The sequence below is a fragment of the Sorex fumeus genome, unplaced genomic scaffold (assembly GCF_029834395.1).
Source record: "Sorex fumeus unplaced genomic scaffold, SorFum_2.1 ptg000020l, whole genome shotgun sequence".
Classification (NCBI taxonomy): Eukaryota; Metazoa; Chordata; class Mammalia; order Eulipotyphla; family Soricidae; genus Sorex; species Sorex fumeus.
In genome coordinates, this window is record NW_026606077.1 from 12,470,469 (window position 1) to 12,484,171 (window position 13,703).

Here is a 13,703-nt window from a genome sequence, read left to right on the forward strand (position 1 = left end):
TGCTTGCTCTGCATGCGACTACCCAGGATCAATCCCCAGCATCCCACATGGTCCCCCAAGCACCATCAGGAGTAATTCCTGAGTTCAGAGCCAGGAATGACCCCTGAACATTGCCAGGTACGGCCCAAAACAAATAAACACATCCCACAATCTACCCCTAAAAAATCCCAGACTCAAAAACGTCCCACTGGGGGTTACAGGGAAAAGGGTGGGGGAGGGTTGGCTTTGCTGATGTTGCCTCTTTGAGTATTTGAATTCCCACACCCCCCCAACTCCCGTCTTGAGCTGCAGTGATGAAACAGAGTAAAGCATTTGCACTGAATGTGGCTGACTCCTGGTTTGATTCCCAGAACCACACAGGATCCACCAAGCCCTGACAGGAGGGATCCCTAAACCCAGAGCCAAGAGGAAGTCCTGAGGACTGCCAGATGTGGTCCCCGAACTGAACTATACTGACAATAATAGTAATGATAATACATAAAATACTATATGACCCAGGTATCCCACTTCTCACTGCTGATAGTTCTAAAGACCACAAAAACAGTGATTTGAAGAGATGCATTTATTTATGTTCTTTGCTGCATCACTCACAAAAGCCAAGAGTTGCATAATCCCAGCGTTCTTGGTGAGTGAATGAAGAAGTGATGTAGTGCTGGGAGTAGTACGGAGATCAGGGGTGCATGCTCCACAGATGCGGGGCCCAAATTCAATCCAATAACTTTACGATTCAAACTCCACACATGGCCAGGTGCAGCCCTGGTGCTCCCAGGACCAGAGGGCCCAAGCAGCCTGAGCCCTCCGCCCTCCGCCCCCTCATTGAATCACCAGTCCTGCAAGCCAAGCCTCACCTGCATTGGGCTCCAGACCTCCTTGAGCACTGCTCGGGAATACCCTCCCTATTCTGGAGACTCAATTAAATATGTCTGATGGAGAAAGACAAATAGTTTCCCCCCTGCTTCCTTCAAGGAACCCTCCATCTCCCCAGTATATATGATTCAAAAGGGCCTGGTGGGTCCTGGCTGCAGAAAGGGGACTTGTCAACCAGATCATTCGCTCCCACGTAAAAATAGCAAAGGGGCCAGGGATGGTCATGTGATCAGTGGCAATCTGACACGATTCCAGCAGGGCCTTTTCCTAGGAAGCACAGAAAATCGAGCCCAGCCCTGAGAATGAAACCATCACAGGGGGAAGTGGGAGTGACAGGGCACTGGTGGCATCATTTGAATGCCTGGATCCAGCTGTGCCTGAAACCCACACCAGACCTTTGCAGTTATAATTAATGATCAATCCACCTTGGTGGCTTGAAATATGCTACCGGGAACAAGGCTGACCTCATAAGACAACCACATGGGGTCCTAAAATGTACATTTTTGCACACAATGTACTTCCGACTGGAATAATTTTCCCCCACAGAGGATCACAGCTTCCTCACCACCATTAAGACTTTGCCCAAATCTACCTTTTCAATGAAGACTTCCCCCTCTACGCCTAAACAGCAACTCTGCCTTCCAACAGCATCGCCTTTGCATCTTATTTTTTCTCCTCTATGCTTGAAAACTCTAAAACACTCTGTAATTCACTTACTTACTTCATTGACAGTCTACTTCTCCTCATGCTGTATCCCAAGTGCCTCACAGAGTACCCAGGGTAGAGGTGAGTCAATAAATAAGAAGACATTCATCAGGAGGGACTGTGCCCACAGTGATGACAGAATCTGGACCAGATGTGGCCATATAAATCACAGAACAGAGAACCCTGAATTTCAGATAAACAACATTGGGGATGGGGAGGATGTAATTAAATCCTGAATAATGCACAGGGCATACTTAATACTAAAAATGTATTCGTGAACAACCTCAACATTTCCTGTTACCGGACCCCTCCTCAAATTCCCAGTGAGATTGTGTGTGCAAATACAGATGTTTTCAATGATGCCAGCAAATTATGGTCTTTGCTTCAAGTTCTAGAATTAATGTCCCAAGCAAGTAGACATGGGGAATAGTCATGACTGGAAACATGAAGAACAGACAAAGCAGGAGGGAGGTGACTTCTTTGTCTGCAGGGAGTGGGGTGGGGCAGGAAGGGGACACTGAGTCAGTAATTCTCTTGGGAGCCTCTAGGCTCACTGGAAACTGCTCTCAGGCCCAGTTCTCACTCCAGTCTGCTCCTCTGGACACACCAGCCATGTCAGAACTAGCTCCTGTTTGATTTCCAAGTGCCCCAGATCTGCTGGGCTTATGTCAGCTCAAGGAGAGCCCAGGGAGGGTGGGGATCTTTGGGGGTTGCCTGCTGACATCCATGGAGAACGCCTCCATGTCCCACTGCAGCCTTAGGCTGATCATTAGTCTGTGAGGATCCAAGGCTCAGTGTCACAGCCAAAGGACCAGAAGCCTTGGGGGGGGGGGGGGCTATGGCCATTTGGAAGCTGGAGACTCAGCTCTGCACCCCTAGTGGGACTTCCCCGGTGACAGGGGCCAACAGTCCACCAGGCTGTTGTTAAACTGCCCCATAGCACACACTCCCACTCATCACCCGATGAGCCCCAGCGCCCTCTGCTACCCCAGAGCCTTGGACACACCTGCAGTGGTTCTCAAACTTGGGATCATTGGGACGACCTGCAGGGATACACACCAGGGTCAGGGCCCCACCACGTCTAACAGCCTCCTCTGAGCTCCAACAACTGACACTGAGTCTCCATCTCCCGCTCCAATGGAGCACTTGACCAATCCCGCCCTGCTGGGAAATGACGCTGCATCAAAGTCCCGTGTCAAAGTCTCCACTCTCCCTGCCCTCGGCTCACCATGGACACCCCGCCCACTTGGCTCCAAAGTGGAGAACGTGGGGTGTGGCTTGGCAAGGAAGAGATCTGGGCACAGAAGGGTGTTTTCTTAACTGCAGCCTGGGGGGTGGGGGCCCAGCGCTCTGGTCCTGGGCTGCCAGGCTTCACAACCACCACCGCAGGGCCTGGCAGAGCAATCTGCATGGAAAGAACCAGAGGAAGGGAGGCCCCATGGCTTTAATGCATCAATAATTCACAGCACAAGAGGTATAAGGCAGATAATGCTCTTGCCAGCCCTCTTACCTATTGTTTTACAAGGCATTCATTATTCTAATTACTTTATGATCGGCAAGGAAAAACAGACTAACGGGAGATAATGCCCTTGTTATTATTTGCTTACACTGGATGTTGGGAGCTTAATTACCGCGTGTGGGAGGCAGGACAGGGAGTGGTCCCAGTCTCTGGGATCCATCTTTCTCTCATCAATGCCATCATGAAACAATATTGAACAAAGACAACGTGAGTCCAGGACCAGTGGGGGGACTTTCTGAAGACAGAGAACTACCGAAGTTCAGATTCAGCTTTCCCCGTCTTGGATGAGATGTTCTAATCATCCAAAACCTCTTCTCCTCAGATGGATGAGCCCACCTCAGAACCAGCAGAGGGGGACTGCCTACGGAAGGGCCCCGGGCCTGGGCTTCAACACCCAGGTTCCCACACTGCAGCTCGTGCAGGGCAACACCCTGTGTCCCCCCCAGATGTGTAGACGGCTGCGTCCTCCAGGTGACCGGCACTGCTGCTCTGCCCTGACACTGTGGGGACACGGGGGGGATTCTAGTGCTCCCCACAGCTCCGAATCCATCAGAGAAATATCACATCCATAGTGACACCAGCTCCTCGTGACCAACCTGAGAATCTGTGCTGACAGAACATTCCAGAGTCCCTCCTAGGCCCTGTCTCTCCAAGCTGGCTGCCCCTTCCACCTGCCCACCATAGGCACAAGGCCTTTGTCACCTGAAAAATTGCTCAACCATGGAAAAGGACACACACCCTGAGCACTGCCTCAACGTCTACCCTCAGGGAGATGCAAAACCAACTCTTCAAGCTATGTCCCCCTAACACTGAGTGTGAGTTCAGAGGAAGCACAGGGTATACCTCTCACAGGAGGAGAGAAGGAAGGAAGGAAGAAAGAAGGAAGGAAGGAAGGAAGGAAGGAAGGAAGGAAGGAAGGAAATGAGGGAGGGAGGGAGGGAGGGAGGGAGGGAGGGAGGGAGGGAGGGAGGGAGGGAGGGAGGAGAGGGAGGGAGGAGAGGGAGGGAGGAGAGGGGAAGGAAGGGAAGGGAAGGGAAGGGAAGGGAAGGGAAGGGAAGGGAAGGGAAGGGAAGGGAAGGGAAGGGAAGGGAAGGGAAGGGAAGGGAAGGGAAGGGAAGGGAAGGGGAGACAGACACACTATCTGCAATTAATGCTACTGATAACACAAACTACCACTCTATGAGAAGGGCCTCCTTGGGGCACAAGAGGGGCAGTGGGGGGCTCTGGGCACTCTGTTTCAAAGCCAAGGGCTGTGTGTTCTGTCCCTCAGGGACTAGTCAAGCAGGCCCCTGGAATCAAACCATCTCTCCACTGCACAGAGCAGACGGCATCTTCTCAGGCTCTAAGTGACATTGGAGTGAGAGGCTGATTATTTAAAGCAACAGGGTAAAACTCCTGGTTCCATTTTGGCTTTGCAAAGAAGCTGTTTCATGGCAGGGACTATGACACTCTGTGGCCTGCTTCCTGTGACCCAGCAAGTCTGAACGTGAGTCTTTAGAAACCTGTACTCCCTCTGCTGCAGCTCTGTGCAGGCTGCCCTGCTGTGGAGCTGAGGAGGGTCACCCCACCACGCCCACTGCTGTCACACCCTGCACAGTGGCGCGCCGTGGATTCTCCCACATACTGTAATCTTCAACAGGAGGGATCAGGCCACTACCTAAAGCAGCTCAGGCAAAGCATAACTGAGCACCCCCAGCTGGTATTTTTAGGGGGGAACTTTGGCTCCACAGGAGGTCAGACCCCCCAGCACCATCCATCCCTGGAGACTCTAAATCAGAAGGCACCACATCAACTCACCCAGCAGCAGCTCTCTGCTAATCGGGGTGGGGTGGGGGGCTGACAGCGTCTGGGACGGGGCTCCGTGTAGACAACTCAGACCCGAAGGACTGCTTACAAAGAATCCAGACAGAGGCAGTTGAGCAGGGCTGGAGTGACAGTACAGGGAAGAGGTTTTGCCTTTCATGCGGCTGACCCAGGTTCGATCCCCAACACCACATATGGTCCCCCAAGCCTGCCAGGATCCCTGAGTGTAGAACCAGGAGTCAGCACTGAGTCAGGCGAGGCCCCTAAACAGAACATAGGCTAGTTGCTCGGGGTTACAGGGGAAGCACAAAACTCAGTAGGCCTCATCAGGACCCTGAGCACTTCTGCTATTTCGTGGCTGGCATAAACCCCAGATCCTCCCTTCTTGGTCCCCCAGAGTCCCCATTGTGTGAGTGGCTGACAACTCTTAAAGAGAGTTTTCCAGGAGAAAAGGCGACAAAAAGAAAAAATGTTGTCAGTGACATTTGCCAAGGGGTATCCATCCATCCTTCTCGTGTCCCTGTCCTAAAGGTTCTGGGGCTGGTGGCCACATGCAGGCTTGTCTCACTCTGAAGCTGAGTGACCTGAGCTGGCTGTCCCTCCCGAACCAGGTGCTGGTCTGGGAGCCTGACCAGGTCCTTCCCAGCTCCTCCAGGGGCCACACTCAAAGTGGCTCCCTCAGCTACTGCAGACAGGGGGTGTGCAGGCCTCCGGAAACTCTTGATGCCCTGTGTACCCACAAGCCATGTTCTCTACTTGGCGGTTTTACACCATCTTATTTAATCCTCCCAACAAGCCTGCAAGCAAGGTCGGAATGTTACAAGGCTCAAAGAGATTGGGTAATTTCCAAGATCACTCATCTCCTAAGTGGCTGGGCTGAAATTTAAATCCAGTCTATTTTGAGACTAAAGAACATTTTTATTCTACTCCTTGGTGTCTTGGGATAGGCAAAACGTAAAGGAGGCAATGAGACCTCCTTATAAAACACTGTTCATTACTACTGAAATAATTACCTATGCCCCATAACTTCTCACGAATGTTTTGTAACAAGACATCTAAATCTGGCCGTAATTGCCAAGTGTGGATTGGGAGGGTCCAATGTGGGGAAGAGAATGACATTAGATGGTGTCCCCTACTGAATGGGTTCACAAATGGCCATATTTGTGCCTCCTCCCCAACCTTCACTACTGGTGCATCTGAGGCAAGACTCTGCATTTTCCAAACAGTAATCTCCTTCTCCTTCAACGAGCTTATTAGCAAAATGAGAAAGCAGAAATTATGTTCCTAAGTTCACTTTCGAGGCCAACACAGGGACTTGGAACCAACTGGCAGAGACCTCAATGCCTATGTGTCTGCCAGAGCAGTCTGGGAAGTGTCCAGCCTGGCCCACTCACCTGCAATGGCATGGCCACTGAGCTCTTCCTGGAACCGCCCAGAAAGGAAAACCATCTCTGGGGTGCACCAAAACACTTTCCCAGTTGAATACTAGTAGGCAATGACAGCTGGCAAGTCCGAGAAAGAGTTAGAAGGTTTGCGAGAACAGGGGTGCTGTGACTTCCAGTATCTCCTCCAATGCTGCTCAGAACACCATCACCCCATTTAAAAGACAATCAGCCAAGTATCTCTGTAGGTCGAGGGGTAGCATTGAGGGTGCTCCAGTGTCCCACGTGCTCAAAGGCCCCTCTGAAGGATGAAGAAGCTGGGTTTCACACCAAAGCAAGACAGCTCAATTCTTAGTCCCAGGCGAGCACTCAGACACCACGGGGGAAAAAAGAATGGTTTCATTTAAAAGCAGCAAAGAAGCTGAGTCACAGAAGTGAGCACTGCTTGCCTCCCTTCGGGAATGGGGGACTCCAGGTCACAGGCAGACAAAGACCCCGCCTGTTGTCAGTGGAGAATCCCCACATGGAGCTGAGAGCTGACATTAACCTGCCTGCCCCCCTCTCCAGGCTCCTGAGAAGCACCCCAGGATGGTTCAGAACACCCCCACTTCCAGAGGAAAAGGACCAAGAGGCAGTGGAGGAGCACAGAGAAGGAAGAGTCCATCCTGATCTTGGCTCACAAGCTCAGGCCTGTGTGACCTGCGTGGGCTTGGCTCGGCCACAAAGGGTACTGAGAGGTTGGATCTCATGCCCTCTAGGGCTCTAGACCCCCATGGACTTGGCCCAGAGCCACACTGCTCCAGGAAGACTTGGGGAAAGGAAAAAGCAGCCTCACGCTGCAGTGTCCATGTGGTGGAGAGATGGCCCAAGCCACCCCCCACTAATAGACAGACTCTTCTTTCTCAGGGTCTAGGGTGTGGCTCCCGTTCCTCGTGAAGCTGGTTCCCCTTTGGTTTCTCTGCTACAACATGGCCTCTGGCAACCCCCATTCCCCCCCTTTCTCCCCGCCCCCCACTCCTGGGCTGTTCTCTCCATTGCTCTCTGCCATTGCCAGCCTCCTTGGTCATGCTCCAAGGGTTCAGTGACGCTCTCTTCCTGGCAACGGCACCCCTCACCCTCACAGGCCTCGTGGTCCTTACCCCTGGGGCCCTCAGTCTGCTCCTCTTACTCCATACTGAACAGACAGTAATGGGGTCTGGGCTATCTGCACATACAGACATGTCCAACTGCCACCTTAGCCTGAAAGCTTCTGGCATTCACGGCTTTTGTGTCCCTCTCCAGCATGGGCTAGATGGCAAGGGAGAAGCAGGGACAGGCTGATGGCACTGCCAAGCCAGCCTTTCCCGGGAACCCCCACTCTCTGGCTGGACCAGGCCAGTTTCCATGACTTACAGTGGGCACGAGCTTCTGCAGTGCCGGTACTCTTCCTCCCACTGCTCTGTCTTCAAATACAAGCCCCAAATCCCAGACCGGATCAAATGACCTGGGATCCTTGAGAGGCACAGGCCTTTCCGAGCCCATCAGTCACAGAAGATGAATTCTACTGTTTACGAAAGGACCCGTCCTGCTCCAAGAAAGTTGCCACCGTGAGTCAGGAACCAGCCAGTCTACACCTATGGGCCTCACCCAATGAGCAATTTCCTATCTCTTCCCCTGGCCACACTTGGATGAGGTCTGGCTTCTAGTCAGAAGAGTTATTGCAACGAAGTCTGCCCTCTCCTCGCCCAGTGGGTAGGCTGAGCCTCACTCAGCAAACCAATGCCTTTGCAAGCCTGGTCTGGGAAATGAGAAAAGATGGCCAGGAGTACGTAGCCCCCAACACTGCATGACCCAAGTAGTCTGAGGACCCAGTTCAGTCCTCCTGGCTCCAGAGAGCTGCAGTCTCCTTGGCTGTGCTTCAAGCTGCAGATCTCAGGCTCCAACACCATGGGGTTCCCCCAAACCTAGCTTGGATCTAGATTTCCAGCACAGCTGACATGTACAAGAGGGTCAGACCAGCTGTTAATGTGAAGCAATGATCCAGCAGCGAGAGAAAGGCGAGGAGACTTCGTTTCTCTGGGGTTCCAGAGGGTGACTCTTTTCCCTTGGGAACCCTGGTTGAGCATGAGGAAGGGCAAGTGTCCCAGCCTGCAAAGCCTCAGTACTCGGCCTGGCCCCCTGGTCCCCATCAATCTCCACCCCTTGCTGGGACCCCTCCTATCTTGGCTGTCAGGAGAGGCTCCGTGGCTTTGAGAACCTTCCTTCTCCAGGAAGGTTCTTCCAAAACTATATCAGGTTTCCTTCTACCCCAGCCTGTGAGCGGGGGACTCTTTTGCCTAACATGGTTGAGGAATGTCTTAGAAACTGGTGTGATTCAATCTGGCCTGAGACGAAGTTTTCCACCCAGACACAGCGCAGCGAGTGTCTGCAGCAGCAGCTCGCTCCCTCCAAATGTCCCCACATTCATTCCCTCTCCCCAGGCCACAGGTCTCCATGGAGAGGACATTCCCCACAGAGAGGAAGGCCCGTCTAGAGTAGCGACAATAACAGTGAGCTAAAAGGTCTTGCACGTGCACTCACATTTCCCAGGGCGCCCTGTCTGCAGCACGCCTCCTCCCTCCCCAGTTCTCTGAACTTGCAGGCGGACTTCAGTACTTCTAGTATAAATATGGAAGAGCTACTGGGGCAGTGTCACAGGAGGAATCTGAAAAGGCACATCATCCTTCTCCCAGAAAGATGGAGAGAGCCTTGCCAGGCCTCTCGGATGTTCACGCTTTCCCCAGGCATCCGCTTGGGCGTGTCTCCTTCTACAAACACAGAAGAGGACCCAAAACAACAGTATGCAGTTCACAAAAAATGTCTAAAACCCGAACTCCACATCTACTGTTTACCTACTGTTACTTCTACCACATTCTCATCTAAGGACCCTTTATTTCCTCTACATAATACTTGCCCATGAGTGTGCAAGCATGAGCGTGCATGCACGCACATGCGCACACACACACACACACACACACACACACACACACACACACACACACACACACTTTCTTTCACCATTCATGTTCAGTCTACCACACTACAGGGCAGGGGAGCACCGCCAGGGTACCAGGTGAGCACCTGGATGAAGAAGCTTCTTTGCAATCTCACAAGTTTCACGATGAACCTCTAACAAACATGCCAAGAAGTGGGGGTGAGAGGTCAGATGCTTTCCTTACAAGAGGCTGCCCTCAGTTTGATTCCCAGCACCACCAGGAGCTATTCCTGGGCACAGAGCCAGGAGAAAGGCCTTAGCACAGCTGGGCATAGCCCCACCTCCATCACCACCCCCGACCACACACAAAAATGTAGCGAAGAGAGACAGGTCTGCACGTCAGGACAGAGCCCTGGGTCATGGCCTGAGCCTGGGTCCCGCCTGCTCCCATTTTCCACATCAACTGCTTGTCCCATGCTAGGTAAGTGCAGATGCGGCTTCCCATGTGAGCAGCTGGGAAGAGGTCAGGTGGGTGGTCTATTCGCCTTCTCCCTCTGCCGAAGTTAGGCGAAGGCGTTGCCAGTCCTGCAGCTTGGCACCGACACACTGAAGCCAGAGGCCAGCCAAGGACTCACGGAGAAGCCACTCCAGACCCGCACCATCTTCTCTTTTCTCGGCCCAGTGGGTGGTGACACAAATTTTCTCAGGATGCATCGTCTTTGTTTACTTTTACGTTTTATATACTTTCTTGAGTTTGTTTCATTTTGCTATTTTTAAAAAGGGCTTTAAAAATAAACCAGCCAAACAGTTCTTAAGGGACCCATCATCAAGACCCACTTTTATTATGTTCTGGCACAGGATGTAAAACTCAGGGAACTGGGGCTGGAGAGACAGTAGAGCAGGTAAGGCTCTTCCCTTGCACCTGGGTTTAATCCCCGGCACCCCATATTGTCCTCCGAGCACCACCAGGAGTGATCTCTGAGCACAGAGCCAGGAGTAAGCCCTAAGCACTGCCCGAGTGTGACCCAAAACAAATGAAAACAAATGAAAAACTCAGGGTACTAATAACCCTGGGCCCAGGACCAAGAACCCACACGCCTCCTTATAATTTAATAGTCTTGGGGCACAGCCACAGATCAAACAGCAGCTGGAAGGAAAAAAACGGGAAGCTAAAGGCAACGGTGATTAGAGATGATCACAGAACAATGGGGACAGGTCCCAAGGGTTGGCAGTTGGTCCTGGTTCAGGACCAGGCCTTTCAGAAAGCAGGGGGGAAGGGCAGGTGCTTCTGGCTCGTACCTCCCTAGGGTGTTGTGAGTGAGGCAGCCGGGATCAGGCCATCAGAGTATGTGTAACCCTCCTCTGGCCCAGAGATCTGTTCCTGAGAGCCACTCATGTGTCCAGCACAGCCTGGATTAAGGCCACAAGAGCACAGCTCTGCTGCCCACCCCGCCCTTCTCCGCACACCTTCACACCATGCCACACAAGCCCACCCCCATGCTTGAATCAGCCACTGCTCCTACCTTCTTTACAAGACAGAATCTGAGAGTCACCTCTGCCAGGAAGTCTCTCCAGATCTCATGTATTAGTTTTGAGGTGTTTGCTGGACACTTTCCTCTGTTCCCTTAGAATATGACTTACTCCTCTGGGAAGGGCCCTTATGACCTCTTCCCACATTCAAGTCCTATACATACCACATAATCATGCCCTAAGAGTCTTTAGGTCAGTAATGATACCTTACCAAATTCTCCTTTATTCCCATTTTATATGAGGAAAAACCAATAATATCTTATTCTACAGAAAAACGAATATCTATTCTTCTGTCAAAATCAAGCATTGAGTCTAATGGATATGCAGTAGGTAAGCAGTGAGCAATCAATCTTCACAACTAAATCAGAGTCCAGCACCTAGAAAAGCAGGTTCTCTAGGTTGGCTGGGAGCCAGCAGGCGGGAGCACGGCATCTGAGCACGCCTGCATATCTCAGACCCACTCACTTCTTTCCATTTCCACCCTGCTGAATGTTAGCTTCATAATCATCAGTGTAGGGTACATGCCTGCCACAGTCCCCCCTCCCACCCTCCACACTGAAGCCAGAGACACATCACAAAGCACACACCCTTCCTGCATGCCTAAACTCTTCCATGACTCTCTGCCATTCGTTCCTGGAGTCAGGTTCAAAATCCTCAAACTCTTTTTTCATGCTCGGCCTTGTCTGGGCTGTGGTCACTAATGAGGCTCTTTCTTATGGTCCAGCTAGACTGAGCTTCTTGCCATTCTTTCAACCAACGATCATCTTCCCCAATTCACAATTTTCACATATTATTTCCTGCACCGGTAATACTCTTCTCTCCCCTGTCACTCTCTAGACTTTCTGCTGGTCCTTAGAGTCTGCAGAAAGCCTTCCCCAGCTCCAGTCCTTGTGCTTTCATCTCCGTCATCACCACCACCTGTCATGTGGTCCTCATGCATTTCCTCTGTCCCACTCGAGGCACCTGCAAATACTTGATCTGCAGCTCTCCACTTCATGAGACGGGGCTCTACAGCAACTCTAAAGGGTCAGCTAGTAAATATTGCAGGTTCAGTTGGTTGTATGGTTTCTATGGCAACTACTCAACTTGGTCATCTTGGAGCCCAAGTGGCCAAAGCAATAAGTACACAAGTGAGAGTGGCTGTGTTTCACTGACAGTTTATTCATGGGCACTAAAACTGGAATTTCATATCATTTTCACACTCCGGGTGATCCCTTTCATGATCTTTTGCTTTGGTTTTTTTTTCAGCTGTTTGAAAAATGCAGAGACCACACTTTGCTTGCAGGCTGTAGAAAACCAGATGGCAAACCAGACTGGGTTTGTGGTCTATGGCTTGCCAACTTCTGCACAAAACTCTAAGTTGCACAGAGAGAGACACAAAGGCTTGCTCACGGATGCATCTTCCTAGCACCTGGCCTGACTGGTTCTTAGGAGGTGATTGTGAAATCATGTTGAACGCATCAATGTGTGCATGGGACCCACACTTCCCATATAGAACGCCTGCCCAAAATGCTCCTCCACACACTTTTTTTTTCTTTTTTTCAGTGAAATCTAGAAGTATTTCCATTCCTGGAAATTTTCAACCTTCAGCACACAGGGCATCATCAAAGTTTGGGACACATTTAGTCAAGAAACTTGTTGAACTTAGTCTAAGATGTTACCCCCCCCAAAAAAAAAACTCAATGAATCCTAAAAGGTATCTGCTTTCACCCAAAATTTCTACCAGCACTCACAGACAACCTGAGGGAAAGTGGTGGGGTAAGGAACAAAGGCAAGACCTGAAAGGAACCGTTTTCAGAATTCATCTGCCACAGACTCGCCTACAAGATGACGCAAAAGAGACTTCAGGGCACTGTATGTGAGAACCTCACCCCAGTTCTACCTAATGCGGCTTGTCTGAGGAACCCCCCTCTGAGAAACACTGTAGCACTTGTAGCACTGTCCTCCCAGTAACTCTCCATTGTGAGACTTGTTACTGTGTTTGCCATATCCAATACATCACGGGGAGTTTGCCAGGCTTTGCGGTGCGGGTGAGATACTCTCAGTAGCTTACCGGGCTCTCCAAGAGGGGCAGAGGAATCAAACCTGGGCTGCCCAGGTCGGCCGTGTGCAAGGCAAACACCCTAGAAACACTGACGTAAACAAAATAAAGAAACTTCAAGGCCACAGTCCTCCTCCTCTCAAGGATCTGCTTCCAGGACTACACATGGGAAGAACCCCAGACCCCATTCCCTCCCTTCCTCTAGGCCACCCCCCTGCCTCTCCTGAAGCACCAATACATGCAAATGTGCTTTCCCTTGGAAGTAGAGTCTTAGCTGATATCATGACACAAGTTCTTCATTCAACAAGAAAGGGACCAGGAGGACTGTTCCACAGAGAGAGGTTGCCACAAGTGGTGTGGGGGAGGGCAATTTAGGATAAAGGGACCGCTATGACAATGACAGTTGGAAATGATCACTATGGACAAGAACTAAGTGCTGAAAGGAAGTGAAGGAGGCAGGAGGGAAACTGGGGGCGTTGGTGGTGGAAAATGCACACTGGTGAAGGGAAGGCTGTTGGAACATTGTATGACTGAAACCCAACCAGGAACATCTTTGTAAATGTGTATCTCAGGTGATTCCACAAAAGGAGAGAGAGTACAAAAGGGAACAAGAGGGAATACCCTGCCACAGAGGCAGGGTGGGATGGGGGGATGGAGGGTGGGAGGGATACTGGGACCCGTGATGGTGGAAAATGGGCACTGGTGGAGGGATGGGTGTTTGATCATTGTACAATTGAAACCCAAGCACAAAAATTTGTAAATCTACAACTGTACCTCATGGTGTTTCACTAACAAAAATTTTTTTAAAAAATTTAAATGATGGAGAGTGGGCACTGGTGGAGGGATGGGTACTGGATCACTGTAGAACTGAAACCCAAGCCCAAAAATTTGTAAACCTACAAC

General features: G+C 51.1%; 1 protein-coding gene across 20 annotated transcripts in view; it reads right to left on the reverse strand.

The window, feature by feature from the left end:
- The window catches only part of KCNMA1 (potassium calcium-activated channel subfamily M alpha 1), a 771,897-nt gene that overhangs the window by 571,685 nt on the left and 186,509 nt on the right, over positions 1-13,703 (reverse strand). The gene's annotated exons all lie outside the window — the stretch shown is intronic.